Source organism: Solenopsis invicta, chromosome 3, assembly GCF_016802725.1.
Source record: "Solenopsis invicta isolate M01_SB chromosome 3, UNIL_Sinv_3.0, whole genome shotgun sequence".
Lineage (NCBI taxonomy): Eukaryota > Metazoa > Arthropoda > Insecta > Hymenoptera > Formicidae > Solenopsis > Solenopsis invicta.
In genome coordinates, this window is record NC_052666.1 from 13,097,713 (window position 1) to 13,124,776 (window position 27,064).

The 27,064-nt window shown below is 41.7% G+C and overlaps 3 long non-coding RNA genes across 4 annotated transcripts; all 3 read right to left on the minus strand.

The window, feature by feature from the left end:
* Positions 1-6,948: 6,948 nt before the first annotated feature.
* Positions 6,949-7,517, minus strand: LOC113006212. The gene is made up of 2 exons (XR_005574378.1): positions 7,251-7,517; positions 6,949-7,171 (listed from the first exon to the last, which is right to left on the minus strand). It is a non-coding gene; the product is annotated as an uncharacterized LOC113006212 (long non-coding RNA).
* Positions 7,518-16,622: 9,105 nt separating this feature from the next.
* On the minus strand, positions 16,623-17,193 carry LOC120357189. The gene is made up of 2 exons (XR_005574370.1): positions 16,925-17,193; positions 16,623-16,845 (listed from the first exon to the last, which is right to left on the minus strand). It is a non-coding gene; the product is annotated as an uncharacterized LOC120357189 (long non-coding RNA).
* Positions 17,194-26,293: 9,100 nt separating this feature from the next.
* On the minus strand, positions 26,294-26,864 carry LOC120357191. Of its 2 annotated transcripts, none has more exons than XR_005574372.1 (2): positions 26,596-26,864; positions 26,294-26,516 (listed from the first exon to the last, which is right to left on the minus strand). It is a non-coding gene; the product is annotated as an uncharacterized LOC120357191 (long non-coding RNA). The 2 variants fall into 2 exon arrangements; XR_005574371.1 differs by having other exon boundaries at positions 26,294-26,469; positions 26,596-26,863.
* Between the last annotated feature and the right edge of the window lie 200 nt (positions 26,865-27,064).

The window sequence follows — 27,064 nt, forward strand, 5'->3', positions numbered from 1 at the left end:
ATCCAAGCTGCATTTAACCAATATGATTGCGTTTTATATCTAACTTACGACGTTTATTGTACTGAAATCATATCGACAGAATACATCGACTTATTTATATTCTTGCAACCAAACCAAGGATTTATTATTTCACGAACCCTAGCATCCGGCGAGCACATCCGAGCAACCTATCGCGAACACAATTCTGCGCAACCGCAAAGTACCAGCGTTACAGTGTGTATAAAGTATTATAACATTATATTAAAATTATTCTTCGTGAATGATAAGGAAAAAATAATCAATATAATTTTTAGTTTAATTAAAAACTAAAAGAGAAAGAGAAAATAAATATGTGAGATTAAAAGTTTTAAAACTGTTGTAATAAAATAATGGCACATATTTATATGATTTTTAATTGCAACTATTTGAATCTTATTGAGGTTCCTCATTAATATTTTCATATACAATTTAATAATATGTAGTAAAAATTCCGATGAATTATGAATTTATTTATTTTATTTCCTACATTTATTTATAGCATAAAGAATTCGGGACAAATGTTATACGCAACACGAGGTATTACGCGATATTACGCACACGATTGTTTGTCTAACGTCAGTGAACGCGTGAAGTGCGTGGTCACTAATACTATCGACGCGCAATTCACGGACATGTTTCTGTTTAATCGTAATCTATTAGGAGAATTGAAAACCGCCGTTTTTTGTCAAAATTTGAGGATTGATTGTTGAAAAATGGTTACATACTTATTCTTGAAAGTATTGTCCATCGCTGGCCACTACCTTCTCCCACCTTTCGGGCAGTATACGAATCCCGCGTCGAAAAAACTGCTCGTCTTTTGCGGCGATCCACGAATCGACCCAGTTTTTGGCCTCTTCGTAATAATGGAATTGCTGCTCAGCCAGGCCATGCGCCATTGATCGGAACAAGTGGTAATCTGAAGGGGCGATGTCAGGAGAATACGGCGGATGAGGTAAGACATCCCATTTCAATGTTTCCAGATAGGTTTTAACGACCTGAGCAACATGTGGCCGAGCGTTGTCATGCAGCAACATCACTTTTTCGTGTCTTTGCTCGTATTGTGGCCGTTTTTCCTGCAATGCTCGGCTCAAACGCATTAGTTGTGTTCGATAACGAGCTCCTGTGATGGTTTCACCCGGTTGCAACAGCTCATAATAAATCACGCCGAGCTGGTCCCACCAAATACACAGCATGAGCTTCGAGCCATGGATGTTTGGCTTGGCCGTCGATGTTGATGCATGGCCGCGGTAGCCCCACGATTTTTTTCGCTTTGGATTATCATAATGGATCCACTTTTCATCGCCGGTTACAATACGATGCAGAAAACCCATCCGTTTTTGCCGTTGGAGCAGCTGTTCGCACGCGAAAAAACGCCGTTCGACGTCTCTCGGCTTTAATTCGTATGGCACCCAGTATCCATGCTTTGGGATCATTCCCATGGTTTTCAAACGATGTGAAATAGCTTGTTGAGTCACACCCAATGAATCTGCAAGCTCCTGTTGCGTTTGAGATGAATCTTCATTCAGTAATGTTTCCAATTGTGCGTCTTCAAACTTTTTCACCTGTGCGGGACGCTCCTTGTCTTCTACGCCGAAATCACCACTTTTGAACCATTCTCGACACGCGTTGGAACCATTCTCGACACGTTCTTTCACTAATGGAAGCCTCACCAAAAGTTTTTACAATTATTCGACGCGCCTCAGCCGCAGATTTTTTCGAATTGAACGCAAAAAGCAAAACTACCCGCAAATGACGCTTATTGGGCACAAATTTCGACATTTTCGATCACAAAAAAATATATAACGCCGATAAAAATTCACAACTGCAATGATAAGGAATTGTTGCCAGATGCCCAACCTTACATTTAAAATTTTTGATCTAACGTTTGGCGCAAACATTTACCGCTGGCGCCATCTACTGGAAAACGACGGTTTTCAATTTGTACTCCTAATATATTTAATGAACAAGGATTTGAACTATAGATCAGCAGCTTGCCTAATATAGATATCGAGGATCTTAAAGCAAATATCGAGCATCATAAATACACTGCTACGTCTTTACAGATACATTTTGATATTTTTTATTATTGTAACGTTGCCGTTTTTCTCTCGCGCGGACTAGCGATCGTCGGAGCGATCGAAAGGGCTCGCACGGGAAGAGAGGAAAGAGTCGGACGTGTGTAAATGATGAGTCGGCGGTATGTGTGTGTGCTATAATTTACATGTGTTCTTTATTCACTAAGTTCGAGCGGGTACAGACGTTTGATGCGCGCGGACGGACAAAATACACGAATTCGGAACGGCGCGCGGACGGACAGATTTTTGTAAGCCCGCGGCTATCTTACAGTTCGGTATGTACAGATGCTTCGCGAGGTGTCGCCAGGCGACGGGACGCGAGCGATATTCGGATGCGGGCGCGGCTTTCCCGCGGTGTAGCGATGCGCGCGGGGCGGAGCTTCGCGACGCGATGTGGCGATGCGCGAATCGGTAGGGCGACCGCGGCCGCGTGCGGGCCGATGACGATAGCGACTGGGATGCTACGAAACGCGCCGAGTACCTCGGCCGAAACCCCGTGTCGGCGATTCCGGTTGGTTGCGTTTCGTGGAGGAGCGGATTGTAACCGCGACTCGAGAGCTGATCGGGAGTCCTCTCCTCGCCAAGGACCTTGACGAGAGTTGGACGCTCGGGCTCGAGAGAATGCGGAGGATGAGGAGTGGTGCGGAAATTTGCGGAGTACCTCCGCCGTGGCCAAGCAACCTTCGACCACTTTTATTCCCAGGATTGTCAGGCGCAGCGGATCAGCGGGTGATGCTGGCTGACGGGAAACAGGTGTCTCTATCGGAGCACGCGGCCCTATACCCGGCGACTCCGTTTGCCTCCGTCATTTTTGGCGCTTGACGGCGGGGTCGCCGGAGCGGGATGAACGCGCGCTCCCTCGAATGCGCGTGCGCGCCGACTTGACGCGCGCGATGGACCGACACGGTCTTAACGCGCGAAGTTTCTATTAACTTTTACATTTGGGTGCCCGAGGCACCCCCGGTTATAGCCCGGTGACTCTCTTTCTCCGGCTGTCGGTGGCCGGGGACGATGCATAACATTTTCGGGGGTGTGCATCGTTACATCTTGCTAATAATACAATCATCAAAACAACATTTAGCATCCAAATATAGTTTGTTATTTGCCAGTCAATCTAGTAAAGTCCATTAAGGTTCGTCCTGATGGGGTGGGGTCCTGTACATGAGGGGTTGTTGTGTGCTTATCCTGCATAACTGCCGCCACCTGAACAGCACCTTCCTTCCTGACTTCCTGAAGAGCTCTCACTCTTCCCTCTACCAAGCCTAATCGCTTTTGCACAGAGACAATTTGGTCTTGCATCTCCTCATGCATTCTTTTCAACTCCTCATGTCTCCTCCTCTCAATTTCTTCTCTTTGCTGATTTAGTCTAATCCTCTCTTCTTTGTCCTCACGATATTCCTGAATGAACTCCTCCAAGAGTTTAAACACCGTTGAGGTTGTTATTTTTTCACGAGGATTTTGCTCTGTAATGGGTAATCGAGAAAACCCTTCCTTGAGTCTCTTCTGACGTGTGACTCTTCTCTCCTCTTCCGGTGATATTTGTCTTTTTGAGGTTGCTTCTCTGTGAGTTGAGGCCACATGAATTGGTATTATAACCTGAGTGCTTGTTCCTTGAATCTGATGAGGAGCATCTTCTTCTTCAAGCTCTCTGAGCGTCTCGTCATCAATTCCTGGAGATGAGGGGACGCGCGTTTACATACCCTTCCGTTATGATTGAACCGGATTTGCCAACGTTTCCCGCCTTGTCGCGTCTTCCACTCGCGTGCTGAGTGGGCGGCGAAGTGGGGCACCTCCACGATTAAGCTGGGCTCGACCTCGACTGGGATGGGTGGCGGTGGCAGCGGTCCCATCACTCGTGCCGGCTCCAACGTCGGGCGAGGCGGTGATGCTCGTCATGGTGGTTGACGAGATTTAGGCCGTGCCGTTGGCGGGTTCAGCAACCAGGCCCTCTTCATCTCGTTGCGGCGGTCCGACGGTTGTCGTAGTCGGCCGTTTCGTTGTCCGACGATTGGGTGGCGGTTTACCTCTACGGCAGCAGTAGCTGGCGGTTGGCTGGTCCGCAGGGAATCCCACGCCGGGTCGATTGCCAGGTTCTCTGGATCGTAGCCCTCCGTTTCGCCGAGCACACGATTGATCTCGTCGATGATATCGCGCTCTGTGCGTTCCATGTCGCTGGGACGGTCGGTTCGCTAGTGGCGAGCTGCGTTTCTTTTCGAATTTAACGGCTGACCTCCCCTCCTATTCCTCGTTGTCCTCCTCGTCCCCGGTGTTTTGGTTTGGCGTGATGTTATTTTCCGGCGGAGCGTCGGTGTGTCATCTCCGGAGTTGGTCTTGCTTTCGATCTCTCCTCTCTGGCCCTCGGTGCGTGGTGCTGGTTTGAGATGCTGTATGTGTACGTGTCGAGTCCATCGCCCGCGTCGGTCGCGTAGGTCAACAATCACGGGCGAGATGATTTTGCGTATTTCGAGGGGGCCTTGAAATTTTGGAGCGAGTTTGGCGTTAAACGCGTCGGCTTTGTTCGAGAGCGGGTGGTCTCGTTTCCACACCCATTCTCCGATCTGCGGTCGCCATGCGCGGCGTCGGAGATTGTAATGTTTTTGCTGGCGTTGGAATGCGCGCGCTAGGTGTATCCGCACGAGTTCGTGTGCTTCCTCGAGGTAGCGACGTGTGGTATCCGGGGGCGGGGCCTGTTGCGGCGGGGTTACAAGCAGTTCTTGCTTTTACACGCAGCTATTCGTGCACTAAGAAGGTTAAAAGCACTTCTTGCTTTTACATGCAGCTATTCGTGCACTATGTTCTTCTACACTCTTACCAACTATGATAAACTTTGCAAAACTTGCATTAAAAAAATTCGTCGAGACCTGTTCACGCTTTTATAAGCTAACTTTTCTATCGTACAATGTGCATGCATTGCTGCACTTAGCACAAGATGCTGAACGCCTGGGTCCACTTGACACATTTTCGGCATTTCCTTACGAAAACAATATGACGTTCTTTAGAACGGTTTACAGGAAGCCCAATCAATCTTTGCAACAGTTTGCCCTCAGACAAGCAGAAAGAGAGAAGAGGGAAGAACTTAAACCTCGAATTGCCAATGCAATTAAAGTCTTCAAAAGGCACGTTAACAGTCCTTTATTAGTCCTGCACAATTATCCTCGCACTGTGTCCAGTATAAAAAACTACAGACTGAGAAATTCTTCATTAACATTGATTCTTTAAGCGATAGATGCATCATGTTAAATAATTGTTCTATGTGTGTTGTACACCCAGCGACTTTGATTCTGTCCATGGGGAAATTTTCCAAACTAAGAAGTCACCATCCTTCTACATACTCGCAATTCATGATTAACGTAACGTCAGGCTTACGATCGATCCCGGTCGCTTACGACCGCATTTGACACAATTTGTCATGAGGTTAAGTAATTTGACATGAGGTTAAATAATTTGAGATTTGCGACTTGAATTCACTGGGCAAGAAGATACTGACGAAATCTCAGATCTGGCTGCAGTGCAACAAGTGTAAATACACCACGCATCATGATTCTTTTATGATGCATCGCATGAAAGATCATAACGAGGAAAGGGCAGCTGACGAACACATCTTCGAGAGCTAGGAGGAAAGTGAAAGACATTGTTACAACAAAGTGAATGACTTGGAGAACAAGGAGAATGAAACAGGTTGAGTAGCGTTAAATCCAAGAGAAATTGTTCAGATGCATTCTTGCTATCTGTTACAATTTTTATAATTATAAGTGACACTGTTGATACGTTACAAATAATTCTGACATCGTTATCAAGGATGATAAAGCGATGGAGGTAACACTTTTGGAACCGATTCAGTCAATTTTTCCTATTACTGAATCCACCCCACTACCACTGTTGGATTTATCAAATTGTTATCAAATCATCTATATGCTTTCGCTACATTACCAGCGAGTAGGTATTATTTACTGATTAGTTAATACATTACTGTAAATCTGTCTTAAAAAGGAATTTTTTCTTACGAAAGGTGTTTCCACGTTGTCCCCAGAACAAATGTATGTTCTGCAGCCGATTGACACGGCTAATATTGGAAACTTGAGGAAGATGATAAGATTGGACTTGGATCTTGAGCAGAAAATGGAAGTGAAGAGCGAAAGTAGAAAATGGATAACCTTGAAAGAGGATGGAAGTCTAGAACTGATAGAGATGCCTTGGAACGAGACAGAAGGATCGAATATTGACGATGGTGTTTAACTGTGCAAAAATCAAAGTCACTTTTGTATTACATTTTATTGCTTTAACTTGAGATGTTACTAATTTCAGACATTACGCCATACATATATCAAGATACTAATTACTATCAAGAAAAATGATTTTACCTAACAATATTGGTGACTGGGTGGAATTTATTCTGATGCTAGAAATATGGATGTTTTTCTTCGCCAATAGATATACCGGCAATTTATATTAAAGAAATAATGCTTTATTTATTATTCTCTTAATTGTTGAAGCTTCAAAAATGGCAAGTGTTATGCCTATTATATTTTTATATTAACAATAAATAAATTTATAAGAAATGACATAATATGATAAAAAATATTATAATATTAAAATTTACTACAACTTTTAATTAGAATACTATATCGAAGATTATAAAATTAATATTGTAAAACTTTATGCATGAAATGTTAAAAGATAAGAATAAATATACATAGTCAAAATTACATAACTCTTTTCTCTTAGTTTCATTTAGAAACTTGTTATAATTTAATTATATAGTAATTAAATTATTTTCTTTATATCATCTTAATTTAACAATTAATAAATTAAAAAATTTATTGTAAAGTTATTTTTTATATATAAATAATTTAGCTTTATTTAGAATCAACGGATAAATTTATTATAACAAATTTTTCTATTTAACAAAATTAATTCATTAACAATGGATATAATTATTTATTAATTACAAATTATATCTTTCAGAAAATATGACATCACCAACGAACAACACGCTGGATACTGGTCCGTGCCGGTGCCTGGTTTGATTAACTGTGCAAAAATCAAAGGCACTTTAGTATTACATTTGGTTGCTTTAACTGTTGAAAAACTCAGTGTAATATACAGAAATTTATTATAATTCTAATGTTATAAATGAAGTAACTTTATTCGTCATACTTGAATTTCCGCATGACACTCGCAATGATGTTTATTTTGCTGATCAAAGCTGTGTCATGTTGACAATACATCGATGTCAATTGACTCACTGTTGGAAAAATCGCAGTTTCGCTCTTTCAATTTTATTTATATTGCTAATTGTTATTCCTTTTAATCGTATGTTACTTCGTAAACAACCGTCGTTGTTTGAATAATGCATACTTTCATTAAATGTAATTTAAGGAAAAGAATTATAATAAAAAAATTTATCCCACGTAAAAAACAATGTTTTTTTTATTATTTCATACAAACTTCTTTTACAAATAAAAACATTAGGTTAATTTGTTTAATGATCCATATTATAATTGTTTTGAGTAATTTAACTTTAAAAACTTATGAATTTTTAATTTAAAATAAATAATATTTTTTTAATTAACTTTTAACGTAATTTTTAACTATTTTTATTTATGAAAACCTACTCAGAAAATTTAATAATAAATGCAAATAAAATATTTAATATAAATTATTATAAATGTAATTTATTATAATACAGTGAATAAATAATGTATAATAAAATTGATAAAGGAAGAAAAACATAATAAAACTTAATTTAAGTAAATTTTTTTTATTTTTTATTTTAACATTTTTTATTTATAACGTATAATTATATATATATATATATATATATATATATATATATTTTTATATTATACATTTTTGTACATTTTTTATGGGACGCTGGAAATATATACAATCTAAGAAATTGGCGCGCAAGTTTAGTGCAGCGAAAGAACTGCTAGAAGATGGGTACAAAAATATTAAATCGGTGAAGCAGATTTATATCAAGACGATGTTTCAATGTTGGCCAAAGATGCACGACTCCGGCTGAATATGGAGCTATTATTCAACAAGTAAGAGCAAACCCTTTTCAGTCCGCAAATAAAATACCCGAAACACTTGGGTTAAACATATCACACATTTTTTTTATATTATACATTTTTTTACCTCATATATATATATATATATATATATATATATATATATATATACACGATAGAAGCATTTTTAATAAAAAAATTAATTTAATCAGGAATGTTCGGATCCAAAGACACGATTTGACATGGAATGCTTCTTATAAAGATATAATATGTAAATAGATTAAATTAAATATTTTTTATACATTAAAATTATAAGTAAAATAGCAAATTTTAGATCTAACTTGCATCGAAGCAGATGGAGATCATTTTAAACACTTATTATCAAATAAATCTACTATTTAAACTTATTGATTATGATTAGCGTTGTAACATTACGCTCCTCCACCGCACCGCCGCACAAGACCGACCAATCGTTCGACGCATTGCAGCCGAGCACGTGCGTGCGCTGTGCTTACTATAGCACAACCACGTGTTATCACGCGCGACCGACACGCCACGCACCGCGTTCGGTAAGCAGTCCCACTCCAGCCGACTCAACCACACGCGCTGATTGGTGCGTCCAGCCGCGCGAAACCGTATATAAGTCGGCAATGGGCAACCGAACGGGAGATCAATCCGAACATCCGATCTCACCGGATTCTCTCCAGCGCCGGGCATACTCGGCTCTTCCTAGCTCGGGCATACTCGGCTCTTCCTAGCTCGGGCATACTCGGCTCTTCCTAGCTCGGGCATACTCGGCTCTTCCTAGCTCGGGCATACTCGAGCACCTCCTTGAGTAAGTATCCTAGTTTTCGACTCCGCGCGACGGGCATTCTCGTCTTCGGCCAATCCGATCCGCTCCACCATGCGACAGGCATTCTCGTCGTTCGACCAATCCTAACCGTTCGTCCGTTCCCGGTCATTCCCGGGAAACTGACTCCGATATACCGTACCCCACGGGACCTCCACTGCGAGAAGAGACCGCGCAGGTCTACACCCCCGATTACCCCGCATAGCCGGGGTCCGTCCGCCGAGCCGCACACCGCCGATCCCGAGATCGCGACCGGCCGGCACACGGGCCAATCGGAGTCCGTTGAAACCGTTTCAGTGAGTTCGCCGTCCCACGGCAACTCCTACCGTTTACACCGTGTTAAAGAACACGTGTCCGATTATTCCGTTAATTGTCCGAATTCGTTTGACCGATAAGAATAGCCGAATCCGTTCTTTTCCGAAAGCTTGATGTGCGTAATAAATTGTCATTTGTCCGGACCGACCAATCGGCGCTCATTTACTGTGCGCGGTTCCGCTTATTGTTTAACCGAGTATTCCAATTATTAACTCGGAGCGCATAATACCAGTCCGTCCGTTTCTTTAGTTATCCGAATCCGTTTGTTTGTTTAAATATTAATTTACGCAGCGATTTATATTTTGTCCGGCCCGACCAATCCGCGTCCAGTTACTTTGCGCGGGTTCGAATCCGGCCTTTCGTTTAAATATTGATTCTCGTGCTAAATTATATTTTGTGTGTATCCAAGCTGCATTTAACCAATATGATTGCGTTTTATATCTAACTTACGACGTTTTTTGTACTGAAATCATATCGACAGAATACATCGACTTATTTATATTCTTGCAACCAAACCAAGGATTTATTATTTCACGAACCCTAGCATCCGGCGAGCACATCCGAGCAACCTATCGCGAACACAATTCTGCGCAACCGCAAAGTACCAGCGTTACAGTGTGTATAAAGTATTATAACATTATATTAAAATTATTCTTCGTGAATGATAAGGAAAAAATAATCAATATAATTTTTAGTTTAATTAAAAACTAAAAGAGAAAGAGAAAATAAATATGTGAGATTAAAAGTTTTAAAACTGTTGTAATAAAATAATGGCACATATTTATATGATTTTTAATTGCAACTATTTGAATCTTATTGAGGTTCCTCATTAATATTTTCATATACAATTTAATAATATGTAGTAAAAATTCCGATGAATTATGAATTTATTTATTTTATTTCCTACATTTATTTATAGCATAAAGAATTCGGGACAAATGTTATACGCAACACGAGGTATTACGCGATATTACGCACACGATTGTTTGTCTAACGTCAGTGAACGCGTGAAGTGCGTGGTCACTAATACTATCGACGCGCAATTCACGGACATGTTTCTGTTTAATCGTAATCTATTAGGAGAATTGAAAACCGCCGTTTTTTGTCAAAATTTGAGGATTGATTGTTGAAAAATGGTTACATACTTATTCTTGAAAGTATTGTCCATCGCTGGCCACTACCTTCTCCCACCTTTCGGGCAGTATACGAATCCCGCGTCGAAAAAACTGCTCGTCTTTTGCGGCGATCCACGAATCGACCCAGTTTTTGGCCTCTTCGTAATAATGGAATTGCTGCTCAGCCAGGCCATGCGCCATTGATCGGAACAAGTGGTAATCTGAAGGGGCGATGTCAGGAGAATACGGCGGATGAGGTAAGACATCCCATTTCAATGTTTCCAGATAGGTTTTAACGACCTGAGCAACATGTGGCCGAGCGTTGTCATGCAGCAACATCACTTTTTCGTGTCTTTGCTCGTATTGTGGCCGTTTTTCCTGCAATGCTCGGCTCAAACGCATTAGTTGTGTTCGATAACGAGCTCCTGTGATGGTTTCACCCGGTTGCAACAGCTCATAATAAATCACGCCGAGCTGGTCCCACCAAATACACAGCATGAGCTTCGAGCCATGGATGTTTGGCTTGGCCGTCGATGTTGATGCATGGCCGCGGTAGCCCCACGATTTTTTTCGCTTTGGATTATCATAATGGATCCACTTTTCATCGCCGGTTACAATACGATGCAGAAAACCCATCCGTTTTTGCCGTTGGAGCAGCTGTTCGCACGCGAAAAAACGCCGTTCGACGTCTCTCGGCTTTAATTCGTATGGCACCCAGTATCCATGCTTTGGGATCATTCCCATGGTTTTCAAACGATGTGAAATAGCTTGTTGAGTCACACCCAATGAATCTGCAAGCTCCTGTTGCGTTTGAGATGAATCTTCATTCAGTAATGTTTCCAATTGTGCGTCTTCAAACTTTTTCACCTGTGCGGGACGCTCCTTGTCTTCTACGCCGAAATCACCACTTTTGAACCATTCTCGACACGCGTTGGAACCATTCTCGACACGTTCTTTCACTAATGGAAGCCTCACCAAAAGTTTTTACAATTATTCGACGCGCCTCAGCCGCAGATTTTTTCGAATTGAACGCAAAAAGCAAAACTACCCGCAAATGACGCTTATTGGGCACAAATTTCGACATTTTCGATCACAAAAAAATATATAACGCCGATAAAAATTCACAACTGCAATGATAAGGAATTGTTGCCAGATGCCCAACCTTACATTTAAAATTTTTGATCTAACGTTTGGCGCAAACATTTACCGCTGGCGCCATCTACTGGAAAACGACGGTTTTCAATTTGTACTCCTAATATATTTAATGAACAAGGATTTGAACTATAGATCAGCAGCTTGCCTAATATAGATATCGAGGATCTTAAAGCAAATATCGAGCATCATAAATACACTGCTACGTCTTTACAGATACATTTTGATATTTTTTATTATTGTAACGTTGCCGTTTTTCTCTCGCGCGGACTAGCGATCGTCGGAGCGATCGAAAGGGCTCGCACGGGAAGAGAGGAAAAAGTCGGACGTGTGTAAATGATGAGTCGGCGGTATGTGTGTGTGCTATAATTTACATGTGTTCTTTATTCACTAAGTTCGAGCGGGTACAGACGTTTGATGCGCGCGGACGGACAAAATACACGAATTCGGAACGGCGCGCGGACGGACAGATTTTTGTAAGCCCGCGGCTATCTTACAGTTCGGTATGTACAGATGCTTCGCGAGGTGTCGCCAGGCGACGGGACGCGAGCGATATTCGGATGCGGGCGCGGCTTTCCCGCGGTGTAGCGATGCGCGCGGGGCGGAGCTTCGCGACGCGATGTGGCGATGCGCGAATCGGTAGGGCGACCGCGGCCGCGTGCGGGCCGATGACGATAGCGGCTGGGATGCTACGAAACGCGCCGAGTACCTCGGCCGAAACCCCGTGTCGGCGATTCCGGTTGGTTGCGTTTCGTGGAGGAGCGGATTGTAACCGCGGCTCGAGAGCTGATCGGGAGTCCTCTCCTCGCCAAGGACCTTGACGAGAGTTGGACGCTCGGGCTCGAGAGAATGCGGAGGATGAGGAGTGGTGCGGAAATTTGCGGAGTACTTCCGCCGTGGCCAAGCAACCTTCGACCACTTTTATTCCCAGGATTGTCAGGCGCAGCGGATCAGCGGGTGATGCTGGCTGACGGGAAACAGGTGTCTCTATCGGAGCACGCGGCCCTATACCCGGCGACTCCGTTTGCCTCCGTCATTTTCGGCGCTTGACGGCGGGGTCGCCGGAGCGGGATGAACGCGCGCTCCCTCGAATGCGCGTGCGCGCCGACTTGACGCGCGCGATGGACCGACACGGTCTTATCGCGCGAAGTTTCTATTAACTTTTACATTTGGGTGCCCGAGGCACCCCCGGTTATAGCCCGGTGACTCTCTTTCTCCGGCTGTCGGTGGCCGGGGACGATGCATAACATTTTCGGGGGTGTGCATCGTTACATCTTGCTAATAATACAATCATCAAAACAACATTTAGCATCCAAATATAGTTTGTTATTTGCCAATCAATCTAGTAAAGTCCATTAAGGTTCGTCCTGATGGGGTGGGGTCCTGTACATGAGGGGTTGTTGTGTGCTTATCCTGCATAACTGCCGCCACCTGAACAGCACCTTCCTTCCTGACTTCCTGAAGAGCTCTCACTCTTCCCTCTACCAAGCCTAATCGCTTTTGCACAGAGACAATTTGGTCCTGCATCTCCTCATGCATTCTTTTCAACTCCTCATGTCTCCTCCTCTCAATTTCTTCTCTTTGCTGATTTAGTCTAATCCTCTCTTCTTTGTCCTCACGATATTCCTGAATGAACTCCTCCAAGAGTTTAAACACCGTTGAGGTTGTTATTTTTTCACGAGGATTTTGCTCTGTAATGGGTAATCGAGAAAACCCTTCCTTGAGTCTCTTCTGACGTGTGACTCTTCTCTCCTCTTCCGGTGATATTTGTCTTTTGGAGGTTGCTTCTCTGTGAGTTGAGGCCACATGAATTGGTATTATAACCTGAGTGCTTGTTCCTTGAATCTGATGAGGAGCATCTTCTTCTTCAAGCTCTCTGAGCGTCTCGTCATCAATTCCTGGAGATGAGGGGACGCGCGTTTACATACCCTTCCGTTATGATTGAACCGGATTTGCCAACGTTTCCCGCCTTGTCGCGTCTTCCACTCGCGTGCTGAGTGGGCGGCGAAGTGGGGCACCTCCACGATTAAGCCGGGCTCGACCTCGACTGGGATGGGTGGCGGTGGCAGCGGTCCCATCACTCGTGCCGGCTCCAACGTCGGGCGAGGCGGTGATGCTCGTCATGGTGGTTGACGAGATTTAGGCCGTGCCGTTGGCGGGTTCAGCAACCAGGCCCTCTTCATCTCGTTGCGGCGGTCCGACGGTTGTCGTAGTCGGCCGTTTCGTTGTCCGACGATTGGGTGGCGGTTTACCTCTACGGCAGCAGTAGCTGGCGGTTGGCTGGTCCGCAGGGAATCCCACGCCGGGTCGATTGCCAGGTTCTCTGGATCGTAGCCCTCCGTTTCGCCGAGCACACGATTGATCTCGTCGATGATATCGCGCTCTGTGCGTTCCATGTCGCTGGGACGGTCGGTTCGCTAGTGGCGAGCTGCGTTTCTTTTCGAATTTAACGGCTGACCTCCCCTCCTATTCCTCGTTGTCCTCCTCGTCCCCGGTGTTTTGGTTTGGCGTGATGTTATTTTCCGGCGGAGCGTCGGTGTGTCATCTCCGGAGTTGGTCTTGCTTTCGATCTCTCCTCTCTGGCCCTCGGTGCGTGGTGCTGGTTTGAGATGCTGTATGTGTACGTGTCGAGTCCATCGCCCGCGTCGGTCGCGTAGGTCAACAATCACGGGCGAGATGATTTTGCGTATTTCGAGGGGGCCTTGAAATTTTGGAGCGAGTTTGGCGTTAAACGCGTCGGCTTTGTTCGAGAGCGGGTGGTCTCGTTTCCACACCCATTCTCCGATCTGCGGTCGCCATGCGCGGCGTCGGAGATTGTAATGTTTTTGCTGGCGTTGGAATGCGCGCGCTAGGTGTATCCGCACGAGTTCGTGTGCTTCCTCGAGGTAGCGACGTGTGGTATCCGGGGGCGGGGCCGGTTGCGGCGGGGTTACAAGCAGTTCTTGCTTTTACACGCAGCTATTCGTGCACTAAGAAGGTTAAAAGCACTTCTTGCTTTTACATGCAGCTATTCGTGCACTATGTTCTTCTACACTCTTACCAACTATGATAAACTTTGCAAAACTTGCATTAAAAAAATTCGTCGAGACCTGTTCACACTTTTATAAGCTAACTTTTCTATCGTACAATGTGCATGCATTGCTGCACTTAGCACAAGATGCTGAACGCCTGGGTCCACTTGACACATTTTCGGCATTTCCTTACGAAAACAATATGACGTTCTTTAGAACGGTTTACAGGAAGCCCAATCAATCTTTGCAACAGTTTGCCCTCAGACAAGCAGAAAGAGAGAAGAGGGAAGAACTTAAACCTCGAATTGCCAATGCAATTAAAGTCTTCAAAAGGCACGTTAACAGTCCTTTATTAGTCCTGCACAATTATCCTCGCACTGTGTCCAGTATAAAAAACTACAGACTGAGAAATTCTTCATTAACATTGATTCTTTAAGCGATAGATGCATCATGTTAAATAATTGTTCTATGTGTGTTGTACACCCAGCGACTTTGATTCTGTCCATGGGGAAATTTTCCAAACTAAGAAGTCACCATCCTTCTACATACTCGCAATTCATGATTAACGTAACGTCAGGCTTACGATCGATCCCGGTCGCTTACGACCGCATTTGACACAATTTGTCATGAGGTTAAGTAATTTGACATGAGGTTAAATAATTTGAGATTTGCGACTTGAATTCACTGGGCAAGAAGATACTGACGAAATCTCAGATCTGGCTGCAGTGCAACAAGTGTAAATACACCACGCATCATGATTCTTTTATGATGCATCGCATGAAAGATCATAACGAGGAAAGGGCAGCTGACGAACACATCTTCGAGAGCTAGGAGGAAAGTGAAAGACATTGTTACAACAAAGTGAATGACTTGGAGAACAAGGAGAATGAAACAGGTTGAGTAGCGTTAAATCCAAGAGAAATTGTTCAGATGCATTCTTGCTATCTGTTACAATTTTTATAATTATAAGTGACACTGTTGATACGTTACAAATAATTCTGACATCGTTATCAAGGATGATAAAGCGATGGAGGTAACACTTTTGGAACCGATTCAGTCAATTTTTCCTATTACTGAATCCACCCCACTACCACTGTTGGATTTATCAAATTGTTATCAAATCATCTATATGCTTTCGCTACATTACCAGCGAGTAGGTATTATTTACTGATTAGTTAATACATTACTGTAAATCTGTCTTAAAAAGGAATTTTTTCTTACGAAAGGTGTTTCCACGTTGTCCCCAGAACAAATGTATGTTCTGCAGCCGATTGACACGGCTAATATTGGAAACTTGAGGAAGATGATAAGATTGGACTTGGATCTTGAGCAGAAAATGGAAGTGAAGAGCGAAAGTAGAAAATGGATAACCTTGAAAGAGGATGGAAGTCTAGAACTGATAGAGATGCCTTGGAACGAGACAGAAGGATCGAATATTGACGATGGTGTTTAACTGTGCAAAAATCAAAGTCACTTTTGTATTACATTTTATTGCTTTAACTTGAGATGTTACTAATTTCAGACATTACGCCATACATATATCAAGATACTAATTACTATCAAGAAAAATGATTTTACCTAACAATATTGGTGACTGGGTGGAATTTATTCTGATGCTAGAAATATGGATGTTTTTCTTCGCCAATAGATATACCGGCAATTTATATTAAAGAAATAATGCTTTATTTATTATTCTCTTAATTGTTGAAGCTTCAAAAATGGCAAGTGTTATGCCTATTATATTTTTATATTAACAATAAATAAATTTATAAGAAATGACATAATATGATAAAAAATATTATAATATTAAAATTTACTACAACTTTTAATTAGAATACTATATCGAAGATTATAAAATTAATATTGTAAAACTTTATGCATGAAATGTTAAAAGATAAGAATAAATATACATAGTCAAAATTACATAACTCTTTTCTCTTAGTTTCATTTAGAAACTTGTTATAATTTAATTATATAGTAATTAAATTATTTTCTTTATATCATCTTAATTTAACAATTAATAAATTAAAAAATTTATTGTAAAGTTATTTTTTATATATAAATAATTTAGCTTTATTTAGAATCAACGGATAAATTTATTATAACAAATTTTTCTATTTAACAAAATTAATTCATTAACAATGGATATAATTATTTATTAATTACAAATTATATCTTTCAGAAAATATGACATCACCAACGAACAACACGCTGGATACTGGTCCGTGCCGGTGCCTGGTTTGATTAACTGTGCAAAAATCAAAGGCACTTTAGTATTACATTTGGTTGCTTTAACTGTTGAAAAACTCAGTGTAATATACAGAAATTTATTATAATTCTAATGTTATAAATGAAGTAACTTTATTCGTCATACTTGAATTTCCGCATGACACTCGCAATGATGTTTATTTTGCTGATCAAAGCTGTGTCATGTTGACAATACATCGATGTCAATTGACTCACTGTTGGAAAAATCGCAGTTTCGCTCTTTCAATTTTATTTATATTGCTAATTGTTATTCCTTTTAATCGTATGTTACTTCGTAAACAACCGTCGTTGTTTGAATAATGCATACTTTCATTAAATGTAATTTAAGGAAAAGAATTATAATAAAAAAATTTATCCCACGTAAAAAACAATGTTTTTTTTATTATTTCATACAAACTTCTTTTACAAATAAAAACATTAGGTTAATTTGTTTAATGATCCATATTATAATTGTTTTGAGTAATTTAACTTTAAAAACTTATGAATTTTTAATTTAAAATAAATAATATTTTTTTAATTAACTTTTAACGTAATTTTTAACTATTTTTATTTATGAAAACCTACTCAGAAAATTTAATAATAAATGCAAATAAAATATTTAATATAAATTATTATAAATGTAATTTATTATAATACAGTGAATAAATAATGTATAATAAAATTGATAAAGGAAGAAAAACATAATAAAACTTAATTTAAGTAAATTTTTTTTATTTTTTATTTTAACATTTTTTATTTATAACGTATAATTATATATATATATATATATATATATATATATATATTTTTATATTATACATTTTTGTACATTTTTTATGGGACGCTGGAAATATATACAATCTAAGAAATTGGCGCGCAAGTTTAGTGCAGCGAAAGAACTGCTAGAAGATGGGTACAAAAATATTAAATCGGTGAAGCAGATTTATATCAAGACGATGTTTCAATGTTGGCCAAAGATGCACGACTCCGGCTGAATATGGAGCTATTATTCAACAAGTAAGAGCAAACCCTTTTCAGTCCGCAAATAAAATACCCGAAACACTTGGGTTAAACATATCACACATTTTTTTTATATTATACATTTTTTTACCTCTATATATATATATATATATATATATATATATATATATACACGATAGAAGCATTTTTAATAAAAAAATTAATTTAATCAGGAATGTTCGGATCCAAAGACACGATTTGACATGGAATGCTTCTTATAAAGATATAATATGTAAATAGATTAAATTAAATATTTTTTATACATTAAAATTATAAGTAAAATAGCAAATTTTAGATCTAACTTGCATCGAAGCAGATGGAGATCATTTTAAACACTTATTATCAAATAAATCTACTATTTAAACTTATTGATTATGATTAGCGTTGTAACATTACGCTCCTCCACCGCACCGCCGCACAAGACCGACCAATCGTTCGACGCATTGCAGCCGAGCACGTGCGTGCGCTGTGCTTACTATAGCACAACCACGTGTTATCACGCGCGACCGACACGCCACGCACCGCGTTCGGTAAGCAGTCCCACTCCAGCCGACTCAACCACACGCGCTGATTGGTGCGTCCAGCCGCGCGAAACCGTATATAAGTCGGCAATGGGCAACCGAACGGGAGATCAATCCGAACATCCGATCTCACCGGATTCTCTCCAGCGCCGGGCATACTCGGCTCTTCCTAGCTCGGGCATACTCGGCTCTTCCTAGCTCGGGCATACTCGGCTCTTCCTAGCTCGGGCATACTCGGCTCTTCCTAGCTCGGGCATACTCGAGCACCTCCTTGAGTAAGTATCCTAGTTTTCGACTCCGCGCGACGGGCATTCTCGTCTTCGGCCAATCCGATCCGCTCCACCATGCGACAGGCATTCTCGTCGTTCGACCAATCCTAACCGTTCGTCCGTTCCCGGTCATTCCCGGGAAACTGACTCCGATATACCGTACCCCACGGGACCTCCACTGCGAGAAGAGACCGCGCAGGTCTACACCCCCGATTACCCCGCATAGCCGGGGTCCGTCCGCCGAGCCGCACACCGCCGATCCCGAGATCGCGACCGGCCGGCACACGGGCCAATCGGAGTCCGTTGAAACCGTTTCAGTGAGTTCGCCGTCCCACGGCAACTCCTACCGTTTACACCGTGTTAAAGAACACGTGTCCGATTATTCCGTTAATTGTCCGAATTCGTTTGACCGATAAGAATAGCCGAATCCGTTCTTTTCCGAAAGCTTGATGTGCGTAATAAATTGTCATTTGTCCGGACCGACCAATCGGCGCTCATTTACTGTGCGCGGTTCCGCTTATTGTTTAACCGAGTATTCCAATTATTAACTCGGAGCGCATAATACCAGTCCGTCCGTTTCTTTAGTTATCCGAATCCGTTTGTTTGTTTAAATATTAATTTACGCAGCGATTTATATTTTGTCCGGCCCGACCAATCCGCGTCCAGTTACTTTGCGCGGGTTCGAATCCGGCCTTTCGTTTAAATATTGATTCTCGTGCTAAATTATATTTTGTGTGTATCCAAGCTGCATTTAACCAATATGATTGCGTTTTATATCTAACTTACGACGTTTTTTGTACTGAAATCATATCGACAGAATACATCGACTTATTTATATTCTTGCAACCAAACCAAGGATTTATTATTTCACGAACCCTAGCATCCGGCGAGCACATCCGAGCAACCTATCGCGAACACAATTCTGCGCAACCGCAAAGTACCAGCGTTACAGTGTGTATAAAGTATTATAACATTATATTAAAATTATTCTTCGTGAATGATAAGGAAAAAATAATCAATATAATTTTTAGTTTAATTAAAAACTAAAAGAGAAAGAGAAAATAAATATGTGAGATTAAAAGTTTTAAAACTGTTGTAATAAAATAATGGCACATATTTATATGATTTTTAATTGCAACTATTTGAATCTTATTGAGGTTCCTCATTAATATTTTCATATACAATTTAATAATATGTAGTAAAAATTCCGATGAATTATGAATTTATTTATTTTATTTCCTACATTTATTTATAGCATAAAGAATTCGGGACAAATGTTATACGCAACACGAGGTATTACGCGATATTACGCACACGATTGTTTGTCTAACGTCAGTGAACGCGTGAAGTGCGTGGTCACTAATACTATCGACGCGCAATTCACGGACATGTTTCTGTTTAATCGTAATCTATTAGGAGAATTGAAAACCGCCGTTTTTTGTCAAAATTTGAGGATTGATTGTTGAAAAATGGTTACATACTTATTCTTGAAAGTATTGTCCATCGCTGGCCACTACCTTCTCCCACCTTTCGGGCAGTATACGAATCCCGCGTCGAAAAAACTGCTCGTCTTTTGCGGCGATCCACGAATCGACCCAGTTTTTGGCCTCTTCGTAATAATGGAATTGCTGCTCAGCCAGGCCATGCGCCATTGATCGGAACAAGTGGTAATCTGAAGGGGCGATGTCAGGAGAATACGGCGGATGAGGTAAGACATCCCATTTCAATGTTTCCAGATAGGTTTTAACGACCTGAGCAACATGTGGCCGAGCGTTGTCATGCAGCAACATCACTTTTTCGTGTCTTTGCTCGTATTGTGGCCGTTTTTCCTGCAATGCTCGGCTCAAACGCATTAGTTGTGTTCGATAACGAGCTCCTGTGATGGTTTCACCCGGTTGCAACAGCTCATAATAAATCACGCCGAGCTGGTCCCACCAAATACACAGCATGAGCTTCGAGCCATGGATGTTTGGCTTGGCCGTCGATGTTGATGCATGGCCGCGGTAGCCCCACGATTTTTTTCGCTTTGGATTATCATAATGGATCCACTTTTCATCGCCGGTTACAATACGATGCAGAAAACCCATCCGTTTTTGCCGTTGGAGCAGCTGTTCGCACGCGAAAAAACGCCGTTCGACGTCTCTCGGCTTTAATTCGTATGGCACCCAGTATCCATGCTTTGGGATCATTCCCATGGTTTTCAAACGATGTGAAATAGCTTGTTGAGTCACACCCAATGAATCTGCAAGCTCCTGTTGCGTTTGAGATGAATCTTCATTCAGTAATGTTTCCAATTGTGCGTCTTCAAACTTTTTCACCTGTGCGGGACGCTCCTTGTCTTCTACGCCGAAATCACCACTTTTGAACCATTCTCGACACGCGTTGGAACCATTCTCGACACGTTCTTTCACTAATGGAAGCCTCACCAAAAGTTTTTACAATTATTCGACGCGCCTCAGCCGCAGATTTTTTCGAATTGAACGCAAAAAGCAAAACTACCCGCAAATGACGCTTATTGGGCACAAATTTCGACATTTTCGATCACAAAAAAATATATAACGCCGATAAAAATTCACAACTGCAATGATAAGGAATTGTTGCCAGATGCCCAACCTTACATTTAAAATTTTTGATCTAACGTTTGGCGCAAACATTTACCGCTGGCGCCATCTACTGGAAAACGACGGTTTTCAATTTGTACTCCTAATATATTTAATGAACAAGGATTTGAACTATAGATCAGCAGCTTGCCTAATATAGATATCGAGGATCTTAAAGCAAATATCGAGCATCATAAATACACTGCTACGTCTTTACAGATACATTTTGATATTTTTTATTATTGTAACGTTGCCGTTTTTCTCTCGCGCGGACTAGCGATCGTCGGAGCGATCGAAAGGGCTCGCACGGGAAGAGAGGAAAAAGTCGGACGTGTGTAAATGATGAGTCGGCGGTATGTGTGTGTGCTATAATTTACATGTGTTCTTTATTCACTAAGTTCGAGCGGGTACAGACGTTTGATGCGCGCGGACGGACAAAATACACGAATTCGGAACGGCGCGCGGACGGACAGATTTTTGTAAGCCCGCGGCTATCTTACAGTTCGGTATGTACAGATGCTTCGCGAGGTGTCGCCAGGCGACGGGACGCGAGCGATATTCGGATGCGGGCGCGGCTTTCCCGCGGTGTAGCGATGCGCGCGGGGCGGAGCTTCGCGACGCGATGTGGCGATGCGCGAATCGGTAGGGCGACCGCGGCCGCGTGCGGGCCGATGACGATAGCGGCTGGGATGCTACGAAACGCGCCGAGTACCTCGGCCGAAACCCCGTGTCGGCGATTCCGGTTGGTTGCGTTTCGTGGAGGAGCGGATTGTAACCGCGGCTCGAGAGCTGATCGGGAGTCCTCTCCTCGCCAAGGACCTTGACGAGAGTTGGACGCTCGGGCTCGAGAGAATGCGGAGGATGAGGAGTGGTGCGGAAATTTGCGGAGTACTTCCGCCGTGGCCAAGCAACCTTCGACCACTTTTATTCCCAGGATTGTCAGGCGCAGCGGATCAGCGGGTGATGCTGGCTGACGGGAAACAGGTGTCTCTATCGGAGCACGCGGCCCTATACCCGGCGACTCCGTTTGCCTCCGTCATTTTCGGCGCTTGACGGCGGGGTCGCCGGAGCGGGATGAACGCGCGCTCCCTCGAATGCGCGTGCGCGCCGACTTGACGCGCGCGATGGACCGACACGGTCTTATCGCGCGAAGTTTCTATTAACTTTTACATTTGGGTGCCCGAGGCACCCCCGGTTATAGCCCGGTGACTCTCTTTCTCCGGCTGTCGGTGGCCGGGGACGATGCATAACATTTTCGGGGGTGTGCATCGTTACATCTTGCTAATAATACAATCATCAAAACAACATTTAGCATCCAAATATAGTTTGTTATTTGCCAATCAATCTAGTAAAGTCCATTAAGGTTCGTCCTGATGGGGTGGGGTCCTGTACATGAGGGGTTGTTGTGTGCTTATCCTGCATAACTGCCGCCACCTGAACAGCACCTTCCTTCCTGACTTCCTGAAGAGCTCTCACTCTTCCCTCTACCAAGCCTAATCGCTTTTGCACAGAGACAATTTGGTCCTGCATCTCCTCATGCATTCTTTTCAACTCCTCATGTCTCCTCCTCTCAATTTCTTCTCTTTGCTGATTTAGTCTAATCCTCTCTTCTTTGTCCTCACGATATTCCTGAATGAACTCCTCCAAGAGTTTAAACACCGTTGAGGTTGTTATTTTTTCACGAGGATTTTGCTCTGTAATGGGTAATCGAGAAAACCCTTCCTTGAGTCTCTTCTGACGTGTGACTCTTCTCTCCTCTTCCGGTGATATTTGTCTTTTGGAGGTTGCTTCTCTGTGAGTTGAGGCCACATGAATTGGTATTATAACCTGAGTGCTTGTTCCTTGAATCTGATGAGGAGCATCTTCTTCTTCAAGCTCTCTGAGCGTCTCGTCATCAATTCCTGGAGATGAGGGGACGCGCGTTTACATACCCTTCCGTTATGATTGAACCGGATTTGCCAACGTTTCCCGCCTTGTCGCGTCTTCCACTCGCGTGCTGAGTGGGCGGCGAAGTGGGGCACCTCCACGATTAAGCCGGGCTCGACCTCGACTGGGATGGGTGGCGGTGGCAGCGGTCCCATCACTCGTGCCGGCTCCAACGTCGGGCGAGGCGGTGATGCTCGTCATGGTGGTTGACGAGATTTAGGCCGTGCCGTTGGCGGGTTCAGCAACCAGGCCCTCTTCATCTCGTTGCGGCGGTCCGACGGTTGTCGTAGTCGGCCGTTTCGTTGTCCGACGATTGGGTGGCGGTTTACCTCTACGGCAGCAGTAGCTGGCGGTTGGCTGGTCCGCAGGGAATCCCACGCCGGGTCGATTGCCAGGTTCTCTGGATCGTAGCCCTCCGTTTCGCCGAGCACACGATTGATCTCGTCGATGATATCGCGCTCTGTGCGTTCCATGTCGCTGGGACGGTCGGTTCGCTAGTGGCGAGCTGCGTTTCTTTTCGAATTTAACGGCTGACCTCCCCTCCTATTCCTCGTTGTCCTCCTCGTCCCCGGTGTTTTGGTTTGGCGTGATGTTATTTTCCGGCGGAGCGTCGGTGTGTCATCTCCGGAGTTGGTCTTGCTTTCGATCTCTCCTCTCTGGCCCTCGGTGCGTGGTGCTGGTTTGAGATGCTGTATGTGTACGTGTCGAGTCCATCGCCCGCGTCGGTCGCGTAGGTCAACAATCACGGGCGAGATGATTTTGCGTATTTCGAGGGGGCCTTGAAATTTTGGAGCGAGTTTGGCGTTAAACGCGTCGGCTTTGTTCGAGAGCGGGTGGTCTCGTTTCCACACCCATTCTCCGATCTGCGGTCGCCATGCGCGGCGTCGGAGATTGTAATGTTTTTGCTGGCGTTGGAATGCGCGCGCTAGGTGTATCCGCACGAGTTCGTGTGCTTCCTCGAGGTAGCGACGTGTGGTATCCGGGGGCGGGGCCGGTTGCGGCGGGGTTACAAGCAGTTCTTGCTTTTACACGCAGCTATTCGTGCACTAAGAAGGTTAAAAGCACTTCTTGCTTTTACATGCAGCTATTCGTGCACTATGTTCTTCTACACTCTTACCAACTATGATAAACTTTGCAAAACTTGCATTAAAAAAATTCGTCGAGACCTGTTCACACTTTTATAAGCTAACTTTTCTATCGTACAATGTGCATGCATTGCTGCACTTAGCACAAGATGCTGAACGCCTGGGTCCACTTGACACATTTTCGGCATTTCCTTACGAAAACAATATGACGTTCTTTAGAACGGTTTACAGGAAGCCCAATCAATCTTTGCAACAGTTTGCCCTCAGACAAGCAGAAAGAGAGAAGAGGGAAGAACTTAAACCTCGAATTGCCAATGCAATTAAAGTCTTCAAAAGGCACGTTAACAGTCCTTTATTAGTCCTGCACAATTATCCTCGCACTGTGTCCAGTATAAAAAACTACAGACTGAGAAATTCTTCATTAACATTGATTCTTTAAGCGATAGATGCATCATGTTAAATAATTGTTCTATGTGTGTTGTACACCCAGCGACTTTGATTCTGTCCATGGGGAAATTTTCCAAACTAAGAAGTCACCATCCTTCTACATACTCGCAATTCATGATTAACGTAACGTCAGGCTTACGATCGATCCCGGTCGCTTACGACCGCATTTGACACAATTTGTCATGAGGTTAAGTAATTTGACATGAGGTTAAATAATTTGAGATTTGCGACTTGAATTCACTGGGCAAGAAGATACTGACGAAATCTCAGATCTGGCTGCAGTGCAACAAGTGTAAATACACCACGCATCATGATTCTTTTATGATGCATCGCATGAAAGATCATAACGAGGAAAGGGCAGCTGACGAACACATCTTCGAGAGCTAGGAGGAAAGTGAAAGACATTGTTACAACAAAGTGAATGACTTGGAGAACAAGGAGAATGAAACAGGTTGAGTAGCGTTAAATCCAAGAGAAATTGTTCAGATGCATTCTTGCTATCTGTTACAATTTTTATAATTATAAGTGACACTGTTGATACGTTACAAATAATTCTGACATCGTTATCAAGGATGATAAAGCGATGGAGGTAACACTTTTGGAACCGATTCAGTCAATTTTTCCTATTACTGAATCCACCCCACTACCACTGTTGGATTTATCAAATTGTTATCAAATCATCTATATGCTTTCGCTACATTACCAGCGAGTAGGTATTATTTACTGATTAGTTAATACATTACTGTAAATCTGTCTTAAAAAGGAATTTTTTCTTACGAAAGGTGTTTCCACGTTGTCCCCAGAACAAATGTATGTTCTGCAGCCGATTGACACGGCTAATATTGGAAACTTGAGGAAGATGATAAGATTGGACTTGGATCTTGAGCAGAAAATGGAAGTGAAGAGCGAAAGTAGAAAATGGATAACCTTGAAAGAGGATGGAAGTCTAGAACTGATAGAGATGCCTTGGAACGAGACAGAAGGATCGAATATTGACGATGGTGTTTAACTGTGCAAAAATCAAAGTCACTTTTGTATTACATTTTATTGCTTTAACTTGAGATGTTACTAATTTCAGACATTACGCCATACATATATCAAGATACTAATTACTATCAAGAAAAATGATTTTACCTAACAATATTGGTGACTGGGTGGAATTTATTCTGATGCTAGAAATATGGATGTTTTTCTTCGCCAATAGATATACCGGCAATTTATATTAAAGAAATAATGCTTTATTTATTATTCTCTTAATTGTTGAAGCTTCAAAAATGGCAAGTGTTATGCCTATTATATTTTTATATTAACAATAAATAAATTTATAAGAAATGACATAATATGATAAAAAATATTATAATATTAAAATTTACTACAACTTTTAATTAGAATACTATATCGAAGATTATAAAATTAATATTGTAAAACTTTATGCATGAAATGTTAAAAGATAAGAATAAATATACATAGTCAAAATTACATAACTCTTTTCTCTTAGTTTCATTTAGAAACTTGTTATAATTTAATTATATAGTAATTAAATTATTTTCTTTATATCATCTTAATTTAACAATTAATAAATTAAAAAATTTATTGTAAAGTTATTTTTTATATATAAATAATTTAGCTTTATTTAGAATCAACGGATAAATTTATTATAACAAATTTTTCTATTTAACAAAATTAATTCATTAACAATGGATATAATTATTTATTAATTACAAATTATATCTTTCAGAAAATATGACATCACCAACGAACAACACGCTGGATACTGGTCCGTGCCGGTGCCTGGTTTGATTAACTGTGCAAAAATCAAAGGCACTTTAGTATTACATTTGGTTGCTTTAACTGTTGAAAAACTCAGTGTAATATACAGAAATTTATTATAATTCTAATGTTATAAATGAAGTAACTTTATTCGTCATACTTGAATTTCCGCATGACACTCGCAATGATGTTTATTTTGCTGATCAAAGCTGTGTCATGTTGACAATACATCGATGTCAATTGACTCACTGTTGGAAAAATCGCAGTTTCGCTCTTTCAATTTTATTTATATTGCTAATTGTTATTCCTTTTAATCGTATGTTACTTCGTAAACAACCGTCGTTGTTTGAATAATGCATACTTTCATTAAATGTAATTTAAGGAAAAGAATTATAATAAAAAAATTTATCCCACGTAAAAAACAATGTTTTTTTTATTATTTCATACAAACTTCTTTTACAAATAAAAACATTAGGTTAATTTGTTTAATGATCCATATTATAATTGTTTTGAGTAATTTAACTTTAAAAACTTATGAATTTTTAATTTAAAATAAATAATATTTTTTTAATTAACTTTTAACGTAATTTTTAACTATTTTTATTTATGAAAACCTACTCAGAAAATTT